The sequence below is a fragment of the Gallus gallus genome, chromosome Z (assembly GCF_016699485.2).
Source record: "Gallus gallus isolate bGalGal1 chromosome Z, bGalGal1.mat.broiler.GRCg7b, whole genome shotgun sequence".
Taxonomy (NCBI): Eukaryota; Metazoa; Chordata; class Aves; order Galliformes; family Phasianidae; genus Gallus; species Gallus gallus.
This window is the reverse complement of record NC_052572.1, coordinates 69,274,446-69,288,261: the sequence shown is the minus strand read 5'-3', so window position 1 is coordinate 69,288,261 and position 13,816 is coordinate 69,274,446. Positions and strand designations below refer to the sequence as shown.

The 13,816-nt window shown below is 45.7% G+C and overlaps 1 protein-coding gene and 2 long non-coding RNA genes across 18 annotated transcripts in view; 1 reads left to right on the top strand and 2 right to left on the bottom strand.

Moving 5' to 3' along the window:
- Positions 1-1,159: 1,159 nt before the first annotated feature.
- Positions 1,160-7,273, bottom strand: LOC121108450. Its single transcript, XR_005842968.2, has 3 exons — positions 7,025-7,273; positions 3,582-3,942; positions 1,160-3,374 (listed from the first exon to the last, which is right to left on the bottom strand). It is a non-coding gene; the product is annotated as an uncharacterized LOC121108450 (long non-coding RNA).
- Positions 7,274-8,985: 1,712 nt separating this feature from the next.
- Positions 8,986-12,279, bottom strand: LOC121108449. The gene is made up of 2 exons (XR_005842967.2): positions 9,586-12,279; positions 8,986-9,332 (listed from the first exon to the last, which is right to left on the bottom strand). It is a non-coding gene; the product is annotated as an uncharacterized LOC121108449 (long non-coding RNA).
- Positions 12,280-12,285: 6 nt separating this feature from the next.
- The window catches only part of MOB3B (MOB kinase activator 3B), an 87,010-nt gene continuing 85,479 nt past the window's right edge, over positions 12,286-13,816 (top strand). For 12 of the 16 annotated variants that reach the window (XR_006932467.1, XR_006932468.1, XR_006932466.1 and 9 more), the window contains exon 1: positions 12,576-12,717. The gene's annotated coding sequence lies outside the window, so the exon portion shown is untranslated. Of the gene's footprint in view, positions 12,402-12,575; positions 12,726-13,816 lie in introns of those variants that run through there. The other 4 variants (XM_025144884.3, XM_046905838.1, XM_025144883.3 and 1 more) reach the window with 2 other exon arrangements.

Below are 13,816 nucleotides of genomic sequence, written 5' to 3'. Positions count from 1 at the left end.
AAATCATAGAAACCTGATAGCAACAGTTTTGAAGCCGAGCTCACTGCTGGCTTTGGAGAGCAACGGGGCAGTCCCTGTCCCTGCAGGAGACTGTGGTGGTTTCCGAGCCTCCTGAACCAGCATTTGCTCCTGGCAAAGACAGGAGAGGAGTAGGATGTAGAAGGTGACTGAGTCTTAAAAGCCTGAGATACCACAGAGATGGAGCCCAGTTGGGCAGGGGGAGTCTCCTCGGGGCCTTGCAACAGTTCAAGTGAAGAAGAATTAAGTATTTTTCATGAGTCTGTTTGTCTGAAATGCAAGGAGCCTGACTGTGCAGAGACTGAAAACATTTCTTCTTTCAGACCGAAACAGCAGAGCTGTGCTTTGCTGAAGCACAAACCAGTGTTTCTCTGCTGCGCCGTGAAGGATCAATTATTCAGTTTGTGAAAGGGAGGTCTCAGTGGCCAGGGATGCTGGGGTCCCCGCGCCATCCCCTCCCTGGCAGCTCACAGACACCTCCTGTCCTCAGCAGCCAGCTGTGAGCAAGGGAGACTGGCTGAGATGCTCCCTCTGTGCAGAGGGGATATTTTGAGGAAGAAGCAGGAAAGAACAGCACAGTGGCAAAGCAAGGATATGAGCCAGCGGATGTGTTCATAGGGCACAGAATGGCCTTAGAGTATGGACACGCCCGGTGTTTGCTATGTCCTCTTAGTGCTTGGTGAAGTGCTCTGGGATGGTTCCACAGAGCAAAATGTGGTGAAGACCACACTGTGTGTGCTTCAGCCATTCACATCTCGGATGAACTTTGTTTAGACCCCGAACATTGACTGCTCACTAGTGGCTGGAGTGCATCTTCCCATTCAGCTTAGGGGATTCATTCGATTTTATGCTGTTCTTTAGGTGAAGCAAATGGCAGTGAGGAGGGATGGATGATCAGGTGAACGATTTTAGGGGAGCTGTCCGGGTGTGGGCTGAAACACTGCTGCAGGGTACCCCTGACCAGGCAGCTGAGCACAAGAGATGTGCACAAATGCGCAGGAGAAACTAAAAGAAGAGTAATGGGAAGGAGAAAACAGGACAAGAAACAATATGAAAGGAAAGGACAAGCCCTCCACAAGGTTCCATAAGAAGAGAAAGGAGCACTAGCAGACATTTATGTTCAAAGGTAGCAGGGAGTGGGGCAGAAATGGATGTGAACATTTGCCTCATGAACACGCTTGAATTTTCATCAGTAAAGCACTTACAAATGTGGGAAATCAAACAGGCATTAGAATGATCGTATTTGTGCGTCTCTCTTTTTTTCCCCTACATCTGGTTTGGATTACTGTGCTTAGCCCCTAGTGGTAGAAGTCGGCTGAAATGCACTTGTACAGCTCCTTCCCTTCCCTTTCCTCCCTGACAGCTAATCGCTGGATGCAGGCTACATTTCTACTTACAGTAGAAAACTGATGCATCAAAGAAGCAGCAGAAACATGCCTCAGCAAATATTTCTGCACTTTATTATGCACTATATGCTTTATTATGGGAAGAATTTTTAAAATGATTGTAGTGTGTCCAAATGCCTGTTAAGACACATAGCTTAATCAGAGGCTGAAAAACACTTACTAGTATTGGCTGTGGGACGAACTCCTGGAAAAGCTTAGTATTTGTAAGTTTTAACTATTTATTTGAAACAGGCACTCTGTTCATTGCTATAGGTTTCTGTCAGTTTCTGGCGCAGCCTGATTTAATTCCACTTCCACTTGGCTTTACAGGGTTCCTCTCCAAGGGCTGTGTGTGCTGCAGCATCTCCAGTTTTCAGAAGTTTGGCTTCTCATTAGAAAACTTCTGCAGCACAAGGAAGCGAGGTATCTTGGAGCCATCTCACACTTGCTTGTGGGCAGAAATTGTGGAATGCTGACTATTCTGCATTTCAAACCTCTCCAATGGAGAAAAATAAAGCCATTATTATAAACAGCACTGGCATTTTTACCCCAACAGAAGCAAGAGCCATCTGTTTTTCGCACTGTTTGAGACCATGTCTATGAGATTGAGTCCTGCAGAAGGTAGACTGTCTTTCTTTGCTGCCTTCGGGGCACAGGCTTCAGAACCAGGATACTTCCAGCATTTGAAATCTTCATGGCTTGGGAATGGGGGGAAGCTGTAGGTAAGGGGAGTGAAGAGAATCAGGGACAAGATCTGTGTTTCCACCATCTCTGAGTCACAAGAGACCTAAATGCTCTCTGCCACAAGCTGGGTGGACCTTCCTCACACCATGTCAGCGTCCTGGGGTTTGTGCTCGGTGTAATGAGCATATCTGAAAAGTCAGTTCCAGCGATCTGGGTAGCATGTGCTTCAGACAGCTCCTCTGATACACTCGGTTGTTAGCCTTACTTTTCTTAAGAGTTTGCTCTGATGAGTACAAATAGCTCTACAAGGAGGTGTCTGCAGAGATAAAACTGATGAGATTAATTCCTCATTGGTTAGTGTTAAGTGAATGTGGCCAGCCACTTGAAGCCAGCTAGAGACAATCCGAGGGAGGCATTATTCAACTTCTGTTGTGTTGCTTTAGTAAATTCTCTGAAGGAGACCTTTCAGTTGCTGTTAACTTCTCTTGGGACTGTTCAATAACTTCTCCTAGTTCAGATATAACATTAATAGTCAAACAATGACAGCACTGATCACCTGAACACCCAGAACAAACAAAGAAGCCATGAAATATTTCTGTGACACAGATCTTTATTCATCTGCTAGGGTTGACAGACCAGCCTTAGGAGGAGATAGTATCCTCTTGTCTCTTGCCTTAGATCTGCAGCCCTTGCACAGAGTCTGGCTGCGTGCAGTGCCACAGAGCAAACACAGCTCTTCTTCAATCTCACCAGTGCAAAGCATGTGTTTCCGATACCCAGCTTCCCTGCTCCTGTCTGTGGTCATAGCGGTTCTCAGGAGGGAGGGAAGGTAAAGCAAAAATAAACAAGGCTCTTACCTTCCTGGAGATCAGCCATTTAGCTAGTGCTCTCAAGGGCGCCAAGAAACAGCCAGATGAGAACTGTAAGACAATGTAACAGTATGTGTGAAGCAATTTTTAGGGAGAAAAAAAAAGAAAAGAAAAGGGAAAAAAAAAAAAAAAAAGGTAAGAAATACAGCAGAATTCTGATTTTTTGAGTGATTCTTTTGCCTGGATCTGAAACTAAGCAAAAATAAACCAATCTTTTCAAAAGCAATTTCAGTTGTGATTACTGTCTATCTCCTTCATTGACTATACTGGATGAGCCCAGCTATAAAATTGTAATGGAATTATCTTCTCTAGGCTTCTTACTGTTTCATTTCAAAGCTCACGAAGGCATTTTGATTCCTTGTGTTATTTGGCTTCAGACAAGGAGGATTATGGCCTGTAGGTGTGGCAGCCTTACCTGCTGAAAAGACAAAATGGTAAACTGAAATCAGTTTTACTGTTTTTTAATCTCAGACATTGTCCTTGAATGCTGCTACATATCATTTACTGTTCTCCTGGACCCCATTAAGATACAGTGCTCACAGAACTAGCTGGACTACAGCAGTCTTGATGGAATCATTTCCCATATCAAGTAATTCATGGAAGATATAAAATCAGAAACACATACCTGGAAAAATATACCAAGAAAACTGTCTCTGAAGTAAAGCGAGTGAACTGCAATATTTTCACATGAGGATTCAGCTCTTGTTTTGATTCCTTCACCTCCATGGATGGTGAAGTTGGGATTGCACAGCCTGGATCCTGGTTTGAGTCAGATGAACAGACAACACTTTTGGACTGTTTCAGATATCTCTTCTGTCTCTTTAGTTTGAAGGTACCTGTTAAGGATGTTCTGCTGTGTCCTGAGTGCTGACTCACATCAGGATTGTGTCTTCATGACACAGTGAGGACATCGTTGAATTCACTGAATTAAAATGCACTTCTCTGTGGTCTCAGCAGATTCAAGGAAGCTCAGGGGATGCATGAATCTGAAAAACACAAGGGAACTTGGTCAGAAGAAACAGTGGTCCCATGTTAACTTACTAGAGAATAAAGCTGTGATGATGACAGACATAGGAATATTGTTAAACTTATGTAAAAGGTTCTTTGGCTGCCTGGGTACGGATGACACTGGTAATTTAGTCACCCTGAAACCAAATCTGGACAGGGCTTCACACCCAGATCTGTACAGTCTTGCTCGAGTTACACCTACGAGATTTCTGCATGCAGACAGGACCCACTTAGACAAAATTCATTTCATTTGTTCAAAACTCTCTGCTTTTCCTGAACTAATTGTATGTCCTGGGTAAATAGCACCACTGCAGACAATCCACAGGGATGACTAGACCAGCTCTGTGTTTGGAAATGCACTCCCCACCCCCGTCCGCTACTCCCTTGCACCATCTGGGATGCAACGTCTTATCTTGTCATGGATTGGCCCACCCTTCACTCAGAGAGATGATGGGCTGTGCTGCTACCTGCTCTTTAATAATAACTGCATCATATTTTATCTACAGGCATTAAATTGGCACTCTGAGAGACAGGACTGTTATTAAGCTAGCAACTTAATTAAAAAAGGAAGTCATGTGCTATAAGATGAGAATTCAGACAAAGAGTGCTGCCTCTATTATCAGGTGAGTCCTTGATGTTGCCTGAAGGAGACAGTCACTTTGGAAAACATAAGTTTCACAGCATAACTGTACTTTGGATGTGCATTTGCTGGTTTCCTTTAACTGCGGAGAGAGCATCTTGTACCCTTCTGAAGGTGGTACTGGTCCCTTGTCTGTCCTTAACTGCTGTGGTAGGAATTGCTGCAAAACTTGTGAGACTCCAGTGCTATTCCCACACGTGCAATGAGGGAGCACCTCCTATCCACGGTCTGAGTCCTTCGCTGGGGCACCAGACTGCTATTCTTGATGCTCAGCTCTCCCGCTAACCTGGCACTTGGCCCATGCTTCAGCCCCTACAGTGTTGTGTGGAAGGCAGAGAGTTGTGTTACGTTTAGATGAAAGAATTAATTAAAGGTCTGTTAACCTCTTTTTTTTTTTTTTTTTTTTTTTTTTAAGGGAAGCACTACTTTTTTGCTGCTCCTTTGTTTTGTTTATTTAAAAAAAATAAAATAAAATGAAGGACTCTTAGGTCATTGATCAGTCTTGCCATAGTGTTCTGAATTGTAATGTAAACTACTTAGTGTTCTGGTTTTCTTGAGCCCTCAGAGAACAATTTCCAAGATTAAATTGCATTTAGGTACATTTTGCAAGATGTACATGCCAGAAGTGTCTTTCCAAAGATGGAGTAGTCTTCTTAATTCATAGTAACATTCAAAATAACAGAATTTCATCCTCCAACTATTGTACCAGCTGATGCTACTGCACTCAGCACAGAAACTAATTGCTGCAAGGAACTTCTATAACCACCTCTCTCCCAATTCTCTGTCTGGAAAATAGGCCTTAATAGTACATCTGGGAGTTTAATCTCAGGAGAAACAGACCTGAATATGAAAGTGCCCTTGTCTCCCACCTCTCATTTATGTAAAGGCTTCTTAAAGTGGAGTACCTCTTTTCCTGACAAAATAACCTAGATTCAAAACAATTAGAGCCTTGAAAGCTTTGTATTTTCCCCATAGGCTCTCTGGCAGCCAATGCAGCTGCCTGAGAAGCACCATAATGCTCTCCTGTCATAAAGTCCCACTTAATAAGTAGGCTGCTAGGTTCCAAATTAGCTTTGGCATCCAAGTGGTGTCATTAAATGGAAGAAGAAATCAGGGCCAGACAGGGAATAGGCCAGATTGAAACTGAAATAACATTAATGGAGATCTTTTCTGCTTGCCTATACATCTTTCTGAACAGTGCTAATGTCTCTCAACAGATGAGATTAAATGCCAGCAGTAATATTTATTGTGTGCATGTGAGTCTTTTAAATTGTATGTTCAACAGTATTGATGCATTATAGCGCATCCAAGAGATACCATGAACTTTTCTGCATTTCATATAGATGCAAGCTGTTGATCTGTGTCTGGATACAAAGCATGATAGGCATTGGTTCATTGATAACCTTCATTCAAAGTGTGGTTAAAATATTCAGAATACTGAAAATCTGAACAATTTCCATTCATTTCCTTCTTTTCAAAGATATTTGCCCCATAATGGCATACCAGGATTATACAGGATGGAGTTACTGGGTTTTGCATGAAACAGTTCATGGTGAATTTGGAAGAGGGGATAACCTCTGTTAAATGCTGGTATTACTGGGAACGTGGGCACAGGAGTCAAACTGCGGGATTTTGCATATGGTTCTTTGACAGTTGGCTTTAAGGTAGAAGAAGGATCACTGTAGCTCTGGGCAGGAGTGGAGAGAAACCTCTAAGAGCAGGGGGAAACACATGAGGAGAAAACTAAGAGAAAGACCTACTAGCAGCCACTTAGGTTGCTCTCACTTAGGAGTGTATTTTAAGTGGCTGTTGTACACCAAGATAGAGCCAGGATGGATTCCGATGGTGATCAGTGTTCCTCTTGCTGGCTTTCCATATCACTATAGCTCTGTCTTTCCCCTCTGTATCCTAAGAAGGACGTTTCTCTTTACCATTTCCTGTTGTAGCAAATGTTGGTGGCTAGCCTGAGCCTAGGTAGGAACATCAGCTTGGCGGATGTTATCCAGAGGTCTCCTTTCCTCCTTTCCCAAAAGGGCTGTTGTGCATTATATCTTCTCACACAGTGCTGCCAGCAAAGGCTGCATGAGGGCTCAGCTTCCCAGGACTGGGGTATTAGCTCAGCAGATAGCCTCAGTCATGGTTTGAGAGGCAACAATTCTAAGGTTCAGCTACATGGAATCACTGCTGAAAGCTGCTTTTGGACATGGCATTTTCTGTAACTTGACTTGAGTGGTTGAAACCAAAATCTTCAATCAAACAGTTCTTAATGGAGGAGGAAACTGAACTGGGTGTACTTCATGGATCTGCCAGAGTGCCTTCAAGTTATGCTAGTGTTACAGCAATCCCAGGAGGAGATAGAATTTTGCCACTCGTTTCCAGAGAAATTTCTGCAATCTTAACCATTTAGGTGGTCACATTACCTGAAAAGCCTTGTCATTTGAAAGCCAACTTCTGTGTCCTCCATCAGCTTCTGGTACAAGCTTGACTGTTTACTCCTAGGATGAAATTGCGTATCCTGCCATAGAGAGGAAAGGGAGAGGCAGTAAGGATTTCAAAAAAATAAAAGGAGAGGACTTCTGTTTTGTCAAAATGCAGTGAGATTACAGCACTTCTTCATCCACACATTTCTGGCAAATCAATCTTACAGCAACTTTGCAATTTGAAGAACTGAACTAAGCTCAGAGGGCAGCTTGAATACAAGCATTGTCCTGAGGGAAGGCTTGAGCAGCGTTTGAGTCAGAGGATACGGTAATTGGATTTTGCTGTTTACTTTTCCCTGGGTAGGAACAGCAAACAATAATCTCGAAGGGACAAAGGGCACTGCGTTCCACTCCTGGTCAACTCTGTATGAGCTTATAACCTCTTAATTGCTAGCAGTGAAAGATTTTCTTGGTGTAGCTGCAAAGATTGGGAAAAATTTTCCTTGTACTTCAAGATAAAATCTGGAAGGAGTTACTAGCACAAAGATTGCATTTTGCTCTGAGAGCTGCAGAAAGGTTTTCCTAATACAGAGGCAAGGCGAATGATTTGGTCACATGTTGCCTTTTCCCTCGAGGTGCTGTGTTTCTTGCTTAATTTTAGAATCACTCACATTGCTTAGATAACACCAAAGGGGCAGCAACAGAGCTCTGCTCTGTTGCCTGCTGTCAGCAACAGACCTGGAGCAGCAGCAAGCAAGCAATGACTTGTATGCACCAAAAAGTGGCACCATGAGGAGTACACCAAATGTTTCTGATGTTGCCATTCAGCTCCTGGAAACGAACTGCTATACAGGTAACAGAAATTACCTGTAGAGTCAGTGGGAGGAATAGCTGTTTTTTTGAGTCACCAAACCAGAAAATGTGCTTTTGACAGGATCATCATCACCTGCAGTTAACAACAACAAAAAGGGTTTCTTGTCCCAGTGAAGCTGCTGTGCGGCCATCCAGTCGCTTTTTTCAGAGTTCTTTCATTGTCCCTGCTTGTGTCCCTGCTGAAGTGGAAACCAGGAGCTCTGATGGCAGGCAGGAGCCATTGCACTGGAGCCAGTTGTAGATGCTCTGTGAGCCATCTCTGAGACTGCCAAAGCCGCCTTTGCATCTCTACAGTCACTGCTGCAGCTTGCCACCACAGCCCATGTGCTGGAACAGCCCCGAACTGCTGAATGTCTTCTTAAATTACGTGTATATGTATATAAAGTGAGCCAGCGTGTGGAAAAGTTGATTCTGTGTCCACTCCTGGCATGAGGACACTTTGAAATTCTCCCATCCAAACCGTGTTCTTTACCAGAACATAACAGCAGGAGATTTCCAGATCGTGATGCTTTAGTGTAGATCAGGCCTAGTGGTGCAATTCCTAAATATAAGAAGGAGATATACTCGTGATATTTCTGATTGATGCCTATAATTTCAGCGTATATTCACCATATTAAAATTAAAAAAAAAAAAAAAAAGCAATATCTGAATGCAGAGATTTTTGAGTAAATTATTTAGAGAGTAGGATCCAAAACCTTTTGGAACAACTACTTCTCCAGAGAGCTGCATGAATTTCTCTGGTGCTCTTCTACCATCCCAGTACACCTGTGTGAGCTCTCACTGCGCTCACCCAGATAACTGTTGGAGAAGCAGTCATGCTACACTCATGCCATGCACAGGATTTAAAAGGCAATAGTATGCTATGGAAGAGCATAACTGTGGTGAATTTTTCTTTATGGCAGCTGGCCTTTATTGTCCATTAATTTGAGGCTAAGTCAGAATTTAGTGCTGGGTACCATGCGGGGGATGTTTGTGCTGTGAACAATGAAGAGCTGTTGCAATCACAATTCTGTCACAAAGGATGTGGACATGAACGATCTTATGGGCTGCCAACAGATGGTGAAGTAAATGAGGACAGGGAGACAAAATTACGTACAAAGTGTATTTAATCTTGCATGAATTATGGGTGTAACCTATTCAGAATTACACTGATTGATTCTTCACCACTTTGGTTCTTTGTTTTCAATTTCTCTGCAATATGAGCTTCTAATAGGTTGGGTAGGGGAGAAAAGTCATTCTGGAGGCAAAGCTCTTCTAAAGGTAGCTGTACAGAAATGTTCCATAGATACCAAGGTTACAATGTGTTCTCTTCCTTCTTCAAGGGCACGTCATAACCAGTGAGCCAAAACTGATGAATGGTAGGCATGTTTTTCAGAGGTACTTTGCTGTAATATCTGCCCCTGCCTTTGCCATTCCATCTTTGGTGCACTGGAGGCTATTAAAAAAAAAGAAAAAAAAAAGACTTAAAATATGGTGTTTTTTTTTTTTTTTTTTTAATTTAGTTTAACTTATAAGACAGCATCCAAATACAATATATCTGATCACAGCTAAGTTGCACGTAACTGGCCATATGCTCAGTAGGATGGCACAGTTCTGTTTTCAGAAAGGCTTTGTGATTTATAATTAGTAATAAGGGCAGTCCTAAAATAAGCAGAATTGGGTGTTGGTAAATGCAAGCATATACTTACTTCAAAAGCAGATTGAGTTGTTGAAGTTGCAGTTCTAAGATGTTCCTTTCATTACACTGTTTTGAAGCTCCACATGCCTACAGCACCTGGCATAAGAGCCTGCTGTAACCCACTTCAGTCCAAAATCAGCCTGACTGAACTGACGTTGATGGTAGTTGACCTAAATGAAGACACTTCATTTTTCAGTAGAATGGAGTCAGCTTTGAGGTTTTAAACATCATCACATGGAGGCATCCAACTGGATGTTGGATGGATCCAACTGTGGACAGAACCTTCTTAAGCAGTTCCAGCTAATTCTGCCAGTCAGTACCTAGTGATGGCTTGTTCACCTTGGTTTGAGTTGGTTCTACGCCTTGACCTAGAACTAAATAATTTTGACTTAGAAAGTAATAAAAATGACCTGCCTGTTTAAATCAGGTTTAACAAGGTCATGGCAGTTTACTGTAGACTTAAATCAAAACTATGGCTTGACAGAGGAAGGGATATTAAGCAAGCTCTAAGTGTATACTGTTTTCCCAGGTAAACAGTTTTCTTAACAGAGTTTTGATTACATTCATATCTCCACTCTTCTCTTTGTACCCAAGACAAATTCCATTTTGCTAGGTGGTTTCATGAGATTGCTTAAGGAATACAAATCTCAAAACCAAAGTTGTTTCAGCAGTTTCTGTGCAAATGTACATCAGAGTAGACAAAATGATGTGCACAAACTTGGAAGTCCACCAAGGAATTAGCAAAATTTAGTCATATCAGGCACCAAAAATCCAGACAGAAAAGAGCCAGAGGAAACGTCTAGTAAGCTCCATTTGGAAGATCCTTGTTCCTTAAGAGCATTTAAGCACCAAGCACACCCCACACTGAACAGAACAAGCCCATCAGAGATTGTTCTCACTATTTTAAACTGTTAGTAAGTGAAACAAGAATTTTTTGCTGGGAAGAACAAGACGGCATTGACCTGCCCTCCTTGCCTAAGCTAATCTCTAGTTACTCTAACAAAGCAAGGCCCTGTGCAAGCTGGTGTGTCTTTTCCAAACTGCTACCTGTTGGTGCTGATAGAGCCTTTCAGCTCTGTGTGTGAGCCCAAAGCAGGGCTGTGCTCATACTGCAGCTCTGCAGGCTGCCTCAGGATGTTGAGCTGTTTGCATGTGCCTACAGCAGCTGTACGTAATGGGAAAAAAAAATAAACATGAAAATGTACACTGTGTCCAGGCTGAAAGTGTAATAAAAATGTCTTTTCACTCAGTACAACGTTAGCTGCAGCAAAGTAGCACCATTAGATGAAAACAAGCTTTATTGTTGCTAATAGGTAACTAAACATGTCGCTCTGTTTCACGTTCATGATTTTCATTTTCTAAATATTGATATATTCCCATAGAAACCTTCCTGATTCTTTCCTTTACTATAAGGTACTGTGTTGAAGAAAGCCATGTCTGCACCCAATCACACATTGTAGGAACACTTCTGCTGCTGTTTTTGGACCTCACCTGCAGTGTGGTCACCTGTTGGAGATGTCTTCCTACAGAAGACAACACATACTTTGTATGAGACTTACCAGTCACCTCCCATCCAACTGACTCTGGGCAAGCATCTGGTGTGACCTCCTGTCATTGTGGTGTGAGAAGAGGAGCTCCTCAGCCCAACATTATCTCTTCTCATCACATCCTTTCTTTGCAGACTAAGGGCTATTTCCTCCAAGTTCATGTCCTCTAAAGAAGAGGACAGGAGAAAAACAAGGCAGAAATTAATTTTGAAAGGAATTATTACCATAGCACTGTGATCTGCCTCATCTGTGTTCTCCTTCACTCTGGTTTCCTAGCAGTGGAGGATGAACAGCAGTCCTCAACCATTTGATGCTGAATTAAATTGCATTTCTGTTTGCTCATACTGAGAATAATTAATCTGAAGACCTGCTCATTTATTACTTGAGCTGTTCATTTTGTGTGGTTGGAAGAGGAAAGGCCTTTGGTTTCAGCATCTTTGGTGTACGTGCTTAGAGCAACATGGCATTTATGACTGAATTGACACCTGCTTAGTCTCTGCTGGAGCAAACTGACTGATGCTGGGTGGCCGCTGGCTTCTCTCCCAGCAGCAGAAGAGCACCGATGAGATGGCTGTGGGGTTGTGTTCCAGCAGACAACCACACTGCTGTGAGGGAGCAGCTGACATCTTCCTGCTTGGAAGGCCAACTGTCCTCCAGCCCCTTCATCTTTTGCTCTGGCTGGAGTCCAGTGATACCTCCAGCCATTCGTGATGACTAGAAATGAACAAGAGTGTCATGGGCTGAGGTTCAGGAGAAAAACTGTTTGTTGCTTGTTCTTTGGGGGCTCTGGTTTGTCACCATCACCAGCTTGTTGTGTGTGACCTCGAGGTGCAGCACTGACAGTAGCATGCTGGGTGAAGCTCCTTTCCCCATCTCCTCCTTCTGTGCAGGGCAGCCCGGGACAGGTGGGATGATGAGAGGCCATCATCCTCTGCCACCACACAGAGGGCTTCACCCAGCTGCACAGCCTCTGCTTCCCAACAGAGCCGATCACTGCTGTGGCTTCAAAGGTGGGTTTAGCAGCGGATCAGCCGGCCCCACAAGCCCCAGGGATCAGATAAGCCAAACGTGCCTTCGGCTGAAGGAGTACCATGAATTATCCTACCCTGCTGCCTCAAGGGAGGAGATTGCGGTCTGCAGCCCGTGCTGCTGCGGTTAAACCCACACCACCCCCGCAGCCTGCTCCGGAGCTACCAGGAGCCACGCGTGAAGGCTTTGGGGTTTCAGACCTCCCCACCTCATCACCCACCCCACCGCTCCGCTCGCGGCCCGAGCTGAGGTTAAGTCTGCCGCGAAGTTTCGCTCCGCCCCGTGCGGGATCTCAGACGGGACGCGGGGCAGCCCGGCTGGGACGGCGCCGAGGGCGGGAGGGCAGCGCCGCCATTTCGGCACCCGCGCGGCCGCCCCGCGCCCGACAGAGGGCGGGCTCCGGCGGGCGCCCAGCCGAGCGTGTGGGGCCGCGCGGCGGGAGCCGGGCCGGGCAGGGCGCGGGGTAGCGGCTCGGCGGAGCCGGCGGCCGCGGGGAGTCGCGCTGAGGCGTCGCGTCCAGCCTCCGGTTTGGAGCGCTGCGTGGGCAGGCACCTGGAGAGGCGGAGGTAAGCCGGTAAGCCCTGCGCCCCGTTCCCGCCAACTTCCCCGGAGCGAGCGGTTCGGCCCGAACCGAGGAGCCGCCTCCGTTCGGGAGCCGTAGGACGGGCTGGTTCTGGTGCTTGGCCGCCCGGCGCCGGCCGCTCGGTTCGCCCTCCCCAGGGCTGCGTCTCCCCGCAGCCTGGGGGCTCGGGAACCCGGAGCGGGACTGGGAGCTGTGCCCGCCGGAGGCAGCTCGGGCCCTGGTCGCCGAGGGCCGGCTCGGGGCCCTCCGTCCGAGCTCACGGGACGGTGAGCTGCTCGGTCACCTGCTTGTCCTCTGAGGCACAGCCCTTCTGCTGCCTTTCTTCGGTGCCGGGGATCGCGTTCGTGTCGGAGCATCCCTACGGCCGGGCTGCCAGGTGTTTGGGACGGGCTGAGCGTGCCTTGCTTTTAGTTCGCGAGGATGGCCGCTTCTTGGGCAACGTGTTAAAGTTCCCCATTCGCTCGGGGAACGCGGGTCTGAAATCTCTGCCTCGCTTTGCATCGCCCCGGTGTGACAGCCTAGCAGCTGCTCAGGCTGGCTCAGGACTGGCTATGGAGACGTGAGTGACTGCTGCTGCGAGGACCAGCGAGCTCTGGGGTGAGGACAGCCCTGCGTGCCGCCGACTGACCCCGCAGGCTGTCGGATGCTGCCATATGGCACTTGGAGATGTAAAGACCTTCTTGCTCCAACTCAGTGGTCAGGCTAACCTGTTCTGAGGCTGCTCGTGGGCAGCTCACATAAACAAGATGTTCCGAATGATGCTGGGGTGTGTCCTAAACCATCCAGTGCAAGAACAAGTTACCTCTGCTTATCAGAGGGATAAAGGGTGTCTGAGAATCCTTTCCGCCTCTGCTCAGATTGCAGTAATTTATCTCGTAGGAAACAGGATTGTTTCTATTCCTTAAGCTGTTTATAACTGCATTTTCACACAGGGCTATCATTTGTGTATAATAAGGTATAATGTCACTGCTTGTAAAGGGAGGAACAGAAGGAGAAAGTCTTCCAGACAGGGCAGTCTATGGCCAGGATGCTGTCTAGCATGTAGGTGGAGAACCTGTTCCCCTCCATCCCACTATAGCCAA